The 14,374-nt window shown below is 41.0% G+C and overlaps 1 pseudogene; it reads left to right on the plus strand.

Annotated features, from left to right (window-relative positions):
• Positions 1 to 336: 336 nt before the first annotated feature.
• On the plus strand, positions 337 to 4,010 carry LOC118667733 (annotated as a pseudogene).
• The last annotated feature ends 10,364 nt before the right edge of the window (positions 4,011 to 14,374 follow it).

The raw sequence follows: 14,374 nt of genomic DNA on the forward strand, positions 1-14,374 counted from the left end.
GGGAACTACCTCTCCAGACAACCTTCCAGGTGTCCCATAGGAGTCTCCATTCCTAAGGAGATTTAAAAAAAAAAGTCTGTGATGGGCAATTATACAAGCGGCACTGAGCTCCCAGAGACTGTTACTGTGGGTGGCAGGGGCTGTCATGTGGGAGCGGCTGGGAGAAGGGATTTCATTAACAACCAGCCTGAGTGGCGTGCAGAGCAGAGCTGAGATGCTATCCATTAACTCTCCTCTCTGCCGTTTGCCCTTTCCATAGTGTCCAGAGTTTGAAATATCTGGTCACACACAGTGAGCTTTGATTCAGACACTACTTTATTGGAGTTAGGTGTAGCCATGGTTCAGCATGGATGTAAAGTTAGGAGGGGAAAAGACAAAAGCCCAAGCATCAAATGAATTAGCAGATTTGCAGTGGACCAAGAGATTTTTAGGGGAGTTCTCATGAATATATAGGCAAAGGCTGGAGTTGCTTCTCTGGAAAAACAAATTCAGATCGTGCAGGAGTGAGCAAGGCCAAATGGTTGAGCAACTCATTTGGGGGTCCTGTCATCCATACAGTTGCTTATCTAGGGTAAAGCAACCAAGACGGATCAGATAGCTGCCTACTAAGACTTGATTCCATGGGATTTTCAGAAAAGTGCGTGTTTTCTGCAATGGGAGAGAAAACGATCACGTTGGTGTTCAGACTCTGAGGAAATACAGCACGGTCTGAAGGGATGCGCGTTATGAAATGAAACATTTCCCGTTTCCAAGGCGAAGGGTGCGGTGGCTATGTTGGTGGTGTTTAACTATATGATGTTCAACAGCAAAGACAGATCCCCAGAAATGAGCCCAGAAGTCTCTGAGGGAAAACATAAATATTCAGCTGTGCTTTTAAACACTTGCTATTTTCTTTCTTAATTCTGTTTACCTTTTAAACAACAACAAACAGAAGCCAAAAACTTGGCAGAGGGCTGCTTTTTAGGAGAGCGTATTCTTTGACTGCCAAGTGAACATGCCTCTCTTTTTTACTTGGTTCTTTTCACTTTTTTTTCCATTAAAAAGTAACACTTCCCATTTCATTCATTCAAGAACATTGTGCCCTTCAGCCATCAAGAGTACTCAGACTTCGGGATGTGAGGTTCCCAAAGAGGACAAGTCAAGGACTGTGTTTATTACTATCATCATCATTGTTATATGATTGCATTAAATTATAATAAACATCTATGAAGATTCAGAGTATGGGGCATTAGAAATACACTATATTGAGAGAAACACATGCATAAAAATAATGACTGTACAATATAATAAGGCATTTGTACTTAAAAATTACTGTTAGAGTATTTTTATTATCAAAGGAGATAACCTCTAGTGAATTTGTACTCGTGTTTGCCACCTTTAAAGAGTCCCCTCACCCATTCAGAAAACTGAGCAGACTGCAAAGCAGTAGCAACCTGTGCTTTTTGAGCCTGTTTCCCATGCTTGGGGCTCTGGAGTCACATAGTAGTTACAGTGGTAATCGGGGAGAGATCCCAAGGGGAAGGTGACTTCACGTCAGTGATCTCCTGCCACCTGATGTCCCTTCTGTACTTCGTCTGGAAGTCACAAGGTTCCATGTCTAGTTAGGTGTCTCATGCATGCTGTTCCTGATCTCTGGTTGTTAAACCCTCTTCCCTATGCACCCAGAGAATATCTCTGGAGAAGAGAATTTTAAAGGTGAAGCACGATCATTTTTACATAACATTCCTTTCCAAAGGCAAAAGCTTGGCAAGAGCGCTAGAGAACTAGAGGGGGACTTTAATATTAAAGCCTGTTTCCTAAATGTAAAAAAGTTCCACCTCTTCTCATTGATGATATTTGTCTACACACCACAGACAAGATGAAGTTTTGGAAAACTGGAGGAAAGGTGAGCAGGCCAGCTGCTGGGTTTAGAGACTTGGGGCAGAGTACTTGAATTACTGCAAGGTTTAGAGAAACTGAGAGGAATGAGTATTTATTGACCAACTGTGAGTCAGGCACTCTGCTGAGTAATTAGATACCTATCCCATTTGGCATACTCTTCAAAATCAAGTGTGAAAAGTAAGGATTTGCAAGATATTAACCCAAAACATAATTGTTGCACAACCACTGAGTGGTGAAGCTGGAATTTGAATTCAGCCCTTTTGACCCCAGAACACTTTCCACCTCAATAATAAGAACTTCTGGGCAGGCAGTGACACATAGCAGATGCTTCATTAATGCTTATTAGATCTAAACGGGTCAAGTGTTCTGCTCTTAAGTCGACTTTGTCACTGAATTTACACACAAGGGTAGTTTAAACCTAATGAACAAAATTAACGATGAACAAAATAGATCCAGAGACATAGAATCATGTAACAGACTGACGAATCTCAGAGGGAAGGCAGGAGTCAGGCGGTGAACCAAAGAACTTATATGCATATATTCATAATCCATGGATACAGATAATAATAGTGTGGTGAAGGCCTGGGTGGGGGAAGAGTGGAGGGGGTCAATGAGGCAGAAAAAAGGGAACATCTGTAATACTTTCAATAATAAAGATAAATTTAAAAATAAATAAAAAGCATTTGCATTAAAAATAAAACTTCAATCCTAACTTGCCATTCCACACCTGGGGACATAGCACAGGAGGCAGGTGACGTGGAAGATGGGTAGCTTTTGGATTTGGATTTGACATGAGATTGCACCCAGTGACCAACTAATGCAGGTGCCAAAAGCACTAGGTGGGGACAGTGCAGCGAAGCCCTTCCAAGGCATTGCAGCAGCCCGTACCCGGCATCACAGTGCCGGCCTATTAAAGGTGTGGACTCAGGAGAAGAGAGAGGTTTTCCGAGTCAGATGATGCCTTCAACAGAAATGTTTTAAACTCCCCTCTCAAACCAGAGCCTTTTCCATGTGGCCAGAGCAGCCAGAAATGGTCTTTCTGCTGGAGGGAAGAAGGTTAACAACATGTGGGGTGCTTGCTGCAGGAGCAGAATCAAGATGCGGTAGTTGCTAAACTTGGTATCTTGGAAATGGAAGGCACTATTAACAAAAGCAATCAGAGACCTACAGTTATTTGCTTGCTAAGAAACTCAAGAGGGAGTTGCAAGAACAGACAAAAGAATTAGACAAAGAGCTAGATGAATGTATGTGTAGTGGCAAGAAAAATGGGCTCCAAGGAAGAGGGAAATGGGCAAGGTTGCCTCAGGAGGAAATGACCTGACAAAGTCAGACTTGGAGACAGACTAGAAATGAGCTGCAAAGGCCAGAATGAGATCACAGAGGACGATTCTCTGGGAGAAAGTGGGTGATGAAATTTCTTTCAGGTTGCAGGATCCAAAGGAAGATCTGATAGCCAAGTAGTGAGTACTGGTATAATTGGGAACAAAAAGGCAATTGAACTTCTAATGAAAACTGCTGGAGTTGAACAGAATAGTGGCTCTTTTATAATGAATGGTAGGAAGAACACCAGGTGTTTTCCCGAATCTCCTGAAAAAAATCCTAGAATCAGTGAGGAACAAATTAAGGACATTTTTGCCCAGCCCTCATGGCTCAGTGATTGAGCGTTAACCTAGGAACCAGGAGGTCACGGTTTGATTCCTAGTCAGGACACATGCCTGGGTGGCGATCTTGGTCCCAGTGTGGGATGTGCAGGAGGCAGCCAACCAATGGTTCTCTGTCATAATTGATGTTTCTATCCCTCTCTATCTCTCCTTCTCCCTGAAGTCAATAAAAATACGTTTTTAAAAAAGGAAAATAAATTAAAGATATTTTCTACATTGAAAATCAAAAGAGTATGAAAATACAAAAGCTGCTAGAAAGAGGAAAACACAGTTTTTGAGGGAAAGAGAAAACAAGATATTAAAAGTCTACATTTTCAAGATGACAATACATCATGAGAAGCTATTGCAAGTTTCACAAACGAGGCCCTGGCCTCTCCTGATGAATCATAGGAAGGGCATGGAGAAACAAAGTTGGGTGCAGAGGAAGCCATTAAGGTTGATGATTCTTATGATTTGAACATTTATTAGTACATTTTGAGGAATAAACCTTTCTAAAATAACGCTAATAAACCATTTTCTACTGAAAAAATAAAACTTCAAAATTTAGAAGAATTGTTAATGTAAGAAGTAAATCATTAAAACTGTCATTTATTTAGGTATGCAGTGCATATCGATACATACACATACATCCATATCAGCCCTAAAACCTGTCACCACTATGTTTCTACAGATTTTCAACACCTGGTTTATCTTTGCTTTTAAGTGCTTGCTACAGCTAATCTATTTGCTTTGCTGGTCTATTGAAATTTTACATTTTTCCTTATTTTTTTTCCTACTTAAAATTTACTACCCTTAGGTGAAACTGTTGAATTAATAGAAACCAATGCTTTCTGGGGTTAGAATGGGCATTTCTCTTAGTAAAGTCTTGGCTATATTTATTTACATCATTAAAAATATTAATCCTAAGAGGTATCCAAATTCTCCATTTACTCATATATGAAGCATAGCCTATGATCTGTTACTCTCAGCATTGCCCAGTTCCTATATCTTTATTCTAAAAAGCACATCTTTGTGTAAGCAAACATTTATGCTCTTCTGCTTCTTAGTCCGGTGCCCTTCAAATGACACTGCCAACTAGTTCAATTAGAATCTTGGGAGTTCCTCTGACATGAAAACTCATTTAGTAAGTATTAATACCACTGACTAATTGGTATTGTCCACAGATAGGCCATCAGAGATAGTGATATATTGTCACTCCCATTATTATTATACTTTTCCAGTATACCAAATATATTAGATACCAAATAACAATCATAGAGTTGCCCCATCCAATAATTTTGCAGATACCCATTGAGCTTGTTATATTAATTTGAAGAATGGGATTCAAAGCATTGATTAAGACTTGGATTCTATTCGCAGAATAGCCATGGTAACTCAATTAGTGGGGCTTATCCTATAGAAAAGGTTCCCAGAGCTGGAAACATACTTGTAGAGAGTTGCCATCATACTTGATGAGAGAGTAGCATGCTGTCAGACATCCTGGAATAGCAATGGTCAAAAATCTTGGGTTTCAGTCCTAGCACATTCCCCAATTTTCTATGTGACCTCAAATAAATCACTTAACCTCTCTGGGTCTCAAATTTCCCATATATAAAATGAGGAAATCTAATGCCAAACCATTCAAGTTATAAAATGACTGTGAAGATCAAGTGGGATATATACAAATTAATTAAGTATTAAGAACTAGAAATGTTGCCAAAACCGGTTTGGCTCAGTGGATAGAGCGTCGGCTTGCGGACTGAAAGGTTCCAGGTTCGATTCCGGTCAAGGGCATGTATCTGGGTTGCCGGCACATCTCCAGTGGGAGATGTGCAGGAGGCGGCTGATCGATGTTTCTCTCTCATCGATGTTTCTGACTCTCTATCTCTCTCCCTTCCTCTCTGTGAAAAATCAATAAAATATATTTAAAAAAAAAAACTACAAATGTTAACTGCTACTGCAATTATCATTATACATCCATGTGGAATAGTCGAGAATATCCAAAGACAGAAGTATGTAGTATAAATAAGAATAAAAATAATTGGATGAGACAAGGGAACTAAATAAGGCTGAAAACGAATCTTCAATCTTTCTGTAATCTCTTCTATAACACAGAAGCAGCCTCCAAAAAAAAGACTAGCTCCTTGCTTTTTAAAAAAGTTGTGTTAGCTAAAGGCAGAGGGGTATTGCACAGGTAAAGGAGAAATGTGGTCCTCATTTGTTTTCAGCCACTCTAAGTACCTTGAGCAGAAAAGAATATAATACAGGGATTCAGAGGCTGATATAACTGTTGGGAGGGCTGCAGAAGTAAAGGTCCAGGAAAAATACTGCTGATTTTCAGGAAGGTTGGAAGTACAGGAAACACAGAGAAACTATTGATGATCTTGTCTACAACTTCCAAGTGACTCACAGGTGCTTATCTAGACAGCCCATGGCAAAGTCTCCATAGGCATCTGTCAGTGTTCACCTGGCTGCTTCTCTTCTGTGCTCATAATTCCTGCAAGTAATTTCCATTGACATCATTCCTGTTGGAACCTCGCTGGCAAGGGGTCCCAGGAAGTGGAGTCCCAGGCTTCTCCCCAAGGATGAGGAATGATGCATAGTTGACAAGAGACCAACTGACACATCACTGCTCTTCAGAACCCTTTCTGTATGAAAACACTAATGTTACAAACCGAGGATTCCAAATGTTAAATCAGAGGTATTTGAGCGTGGGAAATGAGACTTTATTCCTATACTAGAGGCCCGGTGCACAAAAATTTGTGCACTCGGGGGGAAGGGGGTCCCTCAGCCCGGCCTGTGCCCTCTCGCAGGCTGGGACCCCTCGGGAGATAACGCCCTGCTGGCTTAGGCCTGCTCCCGGGTGGCAGAGGGCAGGCCCAATCCCTAGGTGCAGCCCCTGGTCGGGCTCAGAGCAGGGCTGATTGGGGAGTTGGGGCGCCGCCCCCTGTCATACACAGAGCAGGGCGATCGGGAGGTTGTGATGCCACCCTCAGTCACACTCAGGGTAGGGCCGACTGGGGGGTTGGGGCACCGCCCCCTGTCACACTCAAGGCAGGGTCGATGGGGAGGTTGCGGTGCCACCCCCTGTCATGCACAGAGCAGGGCCAATCAGGGGGTTGGGGCGCTGCCCCCGTCACACACAGAGCAGGGCCCATCAGGGGGTTGGGGCACCACCCTCTATCACCCACAGAGCAGGGCCAATCAGGGGTTTGGGGCGCCGCCACTCTCACACTCAGGGCAGGGCCGATGGGGAGGTTATGGCTCTACCCTGTCACACACAGAGCAGGGCTCATGGGGGGGGGGGTGGTTGGGGAGCTCCCCCCTATCAGGCACAGAGCAGGGCTGCTCAGGGGGTTGGGGCCCTGCCCCCTGTCACACACAGAGCTGCAGGGCGATCAGGGGGTTTGGGCGCTGCCCCCTGTCACGCTGATCCCGGTGCCGGGAGGCATATTACCCTTTTACAATATAGGGTAGAGGCCTGGTGCATGGGTGGGGCCAGCTGGTTTGCCCTGAAGGGTGTCCTGGATCAGGGTGGGGGTCCCCACTGGGGTGCCTGGCCAGTCTGGGTGAGGGGCTGAGGGCTGTTTTCAGGCTGGGAGTGACTGAAGTTCCCAACTGCTCCTTTTTTTCTTTTTTCTTTTTTTTATTCTGGGCCAGCTTTACCTTGAGGCTTCACTCCAGCTCTTGGGCCTCCGCGGCTGAAAGTAGGTTTCTGGCCTTTGCTTACTATGTTGCGAATCTGCTGGCTGAAGTCCGGCGGTATTTGTTACAATGTTTCTTAAACTGCTCGCTCAGAGGTCTGCAGCCGCAGGCAGGGAACGTTGGTTTCCTCCAATGATCCTCCGTCACTGAAGCAAGCAAGCCTCATGTTAGTTTCAAGCTGCCTGGCTGCTGGCTGCCATCTTGGCTGACAGTTAATTTGCATATCTCGCTGATTAGCCAACGAAAAGGGTAGCGGTCGTACGCCAATTACCATGTTTCTCTTTTATTAGTGTAGATTCTGATATGTTATCCTATTTCCACAGTTCAAAAATCTCAGTGATTAGGAGTTGCAACATTAATAAATAAGATCTTAAAAATACATAAAAGGTACATGTCAAAAGTTGATTTGCCCTTTAATCACTATTGATAATAATATAAAGATCAGTCTTAAAAAATATGTTCCTGCAATTTAGGGGGTCCTAGTGGAAGGCAGATGGAAATCCTCATTTTCAACCAGTGTGCACAGAAATTTTTAAAACATGTAACACCTGACTATTTAGTCAGGGACGTTGACCGCTTTTCCCTTAGATTGTCAAATTAAACAATGACAACAGCCAACCCAACAATAGCCATCTGGTGTGAATGAATCAAAATTGTACCTATTTATGTCAGATTGACAAAAATATATTTTTTTGGTGTGCCACAGAATTTTAGTAATTAGTTGATGTGTACCATAAAATGAAAAAGGTTGAAAATTTCTGCTCTATACACTTACATCTTAGCCTTAAAAAAACAAACAAAAAAAATGGGTCAAGATCATTTCACTCTGTCACCAAAGAGGCCTGGTGGACATGCTTACGGATGTTATGTTGGTCAGTGAGTTATAGGAGTGATGGAGTGTTTCACTGTCCACAGCCGAGAAGGAAGGGGGAAGAGGGACCATCACAGTCTCTCTCTTTACATGGATTTCCTTGTAATATACTAGGCAGGAGTAGCTCATTTTGTTTTCTTAGGGTTCCTTCTGCTCCCTTCTGACTTTTGTACCCAGAGTGGAAGTGGTTCACTTCCTTCTGGAAGAAATGTAGTCTTTTACTTGTATTTCTTTTGGGGGATGCTATTTCTTCAGGGATGTTCCTGAAGCCCTGGCCTCAGAAGACCTATGTAGAGGGCATTGCAGAAAAGGTTGTTTCCTCAGACTTCCTCTTTGAGCTCTCAGCTGGCTCTGGATGGGAGCCTTGGAGTAGCATGCTGAGATCTGAGGTTTGGGCTTGGCCACCGTGGCCCCTCTGTTGGCTCTGGCTCTAGATCTTTTTCAATGGACCGTTTGAGGCCAGAAGGGTTCTACCTGGGCCCCCTCCCAGTTCACCGGAGAGTTCTGCATTGGAGTTTAGGGGCTATATGTACGATTTCCTTTCAGATTTGGTAAAGAGCAATGGCCAATTTATGACCTAAGGTCTTGGGTTCTTAGCCAAATTCTGTAGTAATCTTACTTTGTTTTGAATAGTGCCATTATTGTTGCCTACAAAATATATCCTAAAACTATTAGCATAAAATCAGTGTTGAGCATTGAGCATATATTGCCTATGATTAGGAGAAGTCTGCATACTGCTGCCCACTGTATCTTGGTATTGGAGTCACCAAGGAAAAGACAGTGTGGTCAAGCACTGGATGGAATAGCACTTTACTCACATAGAGAAGAAACAGCAAGACCAGCCTCAGTAATAGGTGCCAGTCGCCATGGCCAGCAGCCACATGCTGGCCTACATGCACTCCAGTTGTGCCACAGAACAAAGGACCCCATCCCCTCCCGACGAGGGACAGATACAGCAGTGGAGTTGGCCAGTTGCCATACGAAGCATACACTTATCGGAACAGAGGAGTACACATTGAGCCTGAAACAAAGACATTTCCCACACAAGGCTGTAAGTCCTCCACAGGCTATGGGCACTTCTCATTTTCTTTTGATAAGAAAGTACTCGAGACCCAAGGCCCATTCTCATGCTGCTGAGAGGGGTTTGGAAAACGGCACGCATAATCAGGATTCTAAAAAAAAAAAAGATTTTCTGTTTCTAAAGATAGTCTGCATGTGCTCATGAGAAACAATTTTAAAAAGCTTGACAATTTCAGATGCTTTCTGGACATGATATCATATTCTTACTTTAACTGAGGTTTGTTTTTTGTTGTTTTTTTTGTGTGTTTTTTTCTGGGTTTTGTTTGTTTTGAGACTAGAAGATTCCCATAATAATCTTCTACGGGGCTGACTGGTTCATTCTGATACAGGTTTCACTTTGAAAGAATGTCTGCAGACACCAAGCCTCTGTCACAGGAGCTAACACAGTAGCTTCTCAACAGAGCCTCACCTGCTTAGGTGACCCTGAGAAGTGGAAACACTTTGAAAGAGAAAGACCATTACATGAAACATTCTCAGGCAAACGCCTCACCATGGGCAAATAAAAGAGAATGGTGGGGTAGGTCCTAAACCAGTGGTTCTCAACCTTCCTAATGCCACGACCCTTTAATACAGTTCCTCATGTTGTGGTGACCCCCAATTTCATTGTTACAAATTGAACATAATTAAAGCATAGTGATTAATCACAAAAACAGTATGTAATTATATATGTGTGTTCTGATGGTCTTAGGCCACCCCTGTGAAAGGGTCCTTCGATCCCCAAAGGGGTTGCGACCCACAGGTTGAGAACCGCTGTTGTTTTTTTATTTGTGCTTTGTAAGTTCTACTGAGTAGCAATGAAGCATGAAGCATTTTGGGCCCTACAGCTATAGATCCCCATTCAAATTTTGCCACTATACCCTCTTCACCAGAAAAGAAGCACCTAACTTTGAGGCTGTTTTCATGTTATTTGGGTCAGTAGAGAAATCATTTTCCAGCACTTGGCAGAGTTGCAGGAAAAAAAAAAATGGTGTGAATATGTTATCATTTGTCACTTCCTGGCTTGAAAGTTCCTTTAATGGTTCACCCTTACTTTCTGGGTAAAGTCCAAAGTTTTCCACATGGTTCTACTAGGCCTTTCAGCAACTGGTTACAGACTCACCTCCAATGATCTACCACAGGCTTTCTTCATTATAGCCTCAGGGAGCTACTGTCATTTTCGCCAACACTGATGCTCCCTGTATGGCCTCAGCTCTCTCCCTTTTCCTCCTCACTCCTTATTCAGTCTTCCAGATGAATGTCTTCTTAACCTTAAAGAGAATAGATTTTAAGCATCTCCAGAAATTGGCCATGTCTTATTCATGTTCAAATTCCTAGTGCCTATCACAAAGCTGATATATGAGAGGAGTTCAAAACAATCTGATAATCAGTGTGTGTGAAATGAGCATTATATTAGTACATTTTCTTTATTATCTTCATCCTAATGTCAACGCTTCTGCTTGTGTAATGTGAGCAATCATTAGGAATTGTTCATTTAATTTCTGTGAAATCTCACTAGCAAGAGTCTTTTTGGCCATTACGAAAGTCCCTGGTTAGAGCTATATTATGAATTCCACATTAAAAAAATGTCTTACCATGACATTTAGGAATTAAACATAACTGCAGTTATAGGAGCAAGACCATCCCCTTTCTACAGGTTCAGGCTGTAAGATAGCAATAAAAATTTGCTACTAAAGAAAAATATGCTTTTATGAGTGCCACAAGTTCATCAGAGATTAAAGTCTTAGTTGAAAGACAGTAAGCAAACCTTTTAAGGAAGAAATTTAGGCTCATTGATGGTTAGGAGGATGGTGCTTTTCTGTTCCCGGCATTGCATTTGTTTTCTGGAGTTAGAATCAAGCCTTCTTGGATCCTGGAGACTAGGGAGCCTCATGACCTTGAACATTTTGGTCTGCCCGGGAGCAGCCATTTTCAGGACAGAGTCAGCATTGGGGTTAGAGTAAAGCTTTGTTGAACTGATCAGAAATTCCAGAAGGCTGAAATGGAGTGAAAAAAGTGATGGCTCATTTGAATGTTTATTAGCAGGTTGGTTTGTTTAAATAGAATTCCATTCTCATTACCAAAACACTTGTCATGTAGAACGATAATAGGATGCAGGAAAACAACAAGGAGGCTTTCCAGAAGAAATTCCTTTTGCTCTGCAAAATCTCTATTTTCCTGAAAGTTACTTCAGAGACATAAGAACAGACTGTAGCAGAAATATTACCAATAAGCTTCACTGCCCCTGAGTTATGCAAACAATACTACTTATGTTCTGTCCTGTTTCTGAAATTCTAAAAAGATTGTAATGATACAATATGTCTGATTTCTAGAGTGTGTTTAGTGAGGAAGAGCTAGCAATATAATAGAATCAAAGTAAATTGAATATTGTTATATTTTAATAGAGTTGATTTACTTCCTAATGTTGTACCTATTTTTCTCTTGAACTTTTACATACATAATATATACGTCGACATTTATAACAAGCTTCTCTAATCCATAATTTTATTACTTACAGGATAACAGAATTCTCTCACAATACTATATTTTTTTTAATTATTTGGGTCATATGGTTTTCTGATTTAGACTTATATGGAAATGAAAATTGCTCAAGAAGTTTATCATCATTATTTGTTGACATTCTACATATTCTCCCATTGAAACATAATTATTAATTAAACATCTATGAAGGGCTGAATCCTAAAATGCAAAATCTATCAGTTGTTTCCCACAAGTTAAGTTGATTGAATCAGAATATTTTCTTATATATTGAAGGAAACCTTGAAGGCTGAATAATTGAAGAACAAATTAAATAAAACTAAGGGTTAGATGTGCTGCAAGAAAAGACTTTGATGCAGTGGGGAGGTTGGATAAAATTTAATAGGCCTTTTCATATTCTTAATTTCAGTGAATTCATAAGGTCATGGTGTTAGCCTTCTCCTCTTCTCTTCATCGTGGTTAATTCCATGTGCCTGGTAACCTGTCTGCCCATTAACTGTAGCGTGACCTCCATGCTCATTGCCTCAACTCGAATTATCTTGTTCCTTAAAAGAAATGCATTTTCCTAAGGATTCCCATGTAATCCACGTAATACTAGGTGGTCTCAATTTTATTTGTTCTCAACCACCTTACTTCTTCTGTTGTGCTTCTGTGAGCAGCACACAATTAAATCCATGCAAATATTGTGAAGGTTTGCCCATCCTTTTATGATAGATCAACAAAAAATGTCCTATAGCCACTTGAAAAATAATACTGTGAGCTTGTGACAGCTCTTTATTAAGAGCAAATGAAGACTTCTGTGGAACGGTTTTTGAGGCCACAAATCATGTTTTGCTATGAGCTTAAATGCGTGTATACTGTGGCATTACTTAAAAAGAAAGCCATTTTGCTACTTACATGCTTCCTAAGTTGTTTAAATGAGGCAGCTTTAGAGGGTTTTGCTTGAAATTGCAATACCATATAGACTTTGCCATCTCAATTTAAGAGAAAAATCATACCACACCAGGAGTTTTTCAAATCTCTTTTTTTATCTTTACATCTCAGTAAACAAGATATGAACATCTTATCAGTCATGCCGAAATGAGTTTCTTTAGCATTCTTCAAAACTGCAGTGCCAAATTAACATTCAAGGAGCTTCCAAGTCTCATATGGACTCTGTCATAGAAGTCAGTTTGCCCTATGGCTCCGCCCTAGCTTGGCCAGGCGGTGACCCCCATGTCTCAGATGCAAGAGAGGATTCCTACCATGAAATGAAAGAATGTTGAATTTCTTCCAGAAACCTGTATCATTCTTTTTAATAACTCATTTGAGTGCACATCGCATCATTATCACTTATCTTCTTAAAGTTCTTCATTGGTTCCCCATTCATTCTCTTCAGGATTAAGTTCAACACCCCGGACATGACAGAGAAGTCCTTCCAGAAAATCAGCCTCTCCAACATCTTCTGTCTCACTTCCTCCCCCTACTCTACGCTGCAGCCCTATGGACATCCCCGTGCTGTCCACACACAGCAACATTACTTAGAACAGCAGTTGTCAATCTTTCCATCCATGGCTCACATAAACTAATTACCAAAATTCTGTGGCACACAAAAAATGTATTTGTTGTGGGTCTGACAAAAAATAGGTATAATTTTGATTCATTCACACTGGACAACTATTGTTATATTGGCTGTTGTCTTTTTTTTTTTTAACAATCTAAGGGAAAAGAGGTCAGTGCTCCTGGTTGAGTAGAATATTACATGTTTTAAAAATTCTTGTGGGCCTGGTTGGTGTGGGTCAGTGATTGAGCATTGACCCATGAACCAGGAGGTCACAGTTCGATTACTAGTAAGAGCATATGCCTGGGTTGCAGGCTCAATCCCCAAGGGTGGGGGTATGCAGGAGGCAGCTGATCAATGATTCTCTCTCATCATTGAAGTTTCTATCTCTCTTTCCTTCTCCCTTCCTCTCTCTCAGCCTAAAAGAAAGCACTTTTTAATGTTGAATGAAACAGTTAAGAGAAGAATCCATGAAAAAAAATGACCTTATGCTACTGCCACTATATTCTGTGTAATATGCTTTCTGTAAAAATAGGCTTTAAACTCACTTCACTGGAAGACTTTAGGAATGGAAGCACAGAAATGTGCTTTTATAAAAGGGAAATTGCTGTATTAGTTACCTGACTATAAAAGTAATACTAATTGTAGAAATGCAATGCAAACAATACAGAAAAATAAAAGGAAATGAAAATCATCAGCCAGATATAACCACCATTAAAACTCTCTCTTATATTTTGTCATTTTTATGTAGGAGGACTTTTTAAAGATATGTTAGACATCCTATTGGTATAGTTGTATTGCCTACATTTTAGAATTCACATTGGCCAGCTTTCTCAGCCAACAAATATAGATGATAATGACAACAATATTACTTCATCAACAAAGAACCTTTTCCTAGTCCTTTACATATATTAATTCATGTAAATCTCAAAATAGCCCTCTCCTTTATTATCTTCATTTTACAGATAAAATAACTAAAGCAAAGAGATGGTATGCAGTTTGCCCAAGTTTGCATAGCTACAAAGTGTCTGAACCTCAGTATGAGCCTAAACAGTTTTGCTCCAGAATCTATATTCAGAACCACTAGACATTACTACCATCCATTTTCAATCTTATTTTTAATAAGTGCACACTTTTAAATTGTAAGCATGAACCTTAATTTATTTAACAATCCCCTATTGT

The sequence above is a fragment of the Myotis myotis genome, unplaced genomic scaffold (genome assembly GCF_014108235.1).
Source record: "Myotis myotis isolate mMyoMyo1 unplaced genomic scaffold, mMyoMyo1.p scaffold_m19_p_12, whole genome shotgun sequence".
Classification (NCBI taxonomy): Eukaryota; Metazoa; Chordata; class Mammalia; order Chiroptera; family Vespertilionidae; genus Myotis; species Myotis myotis.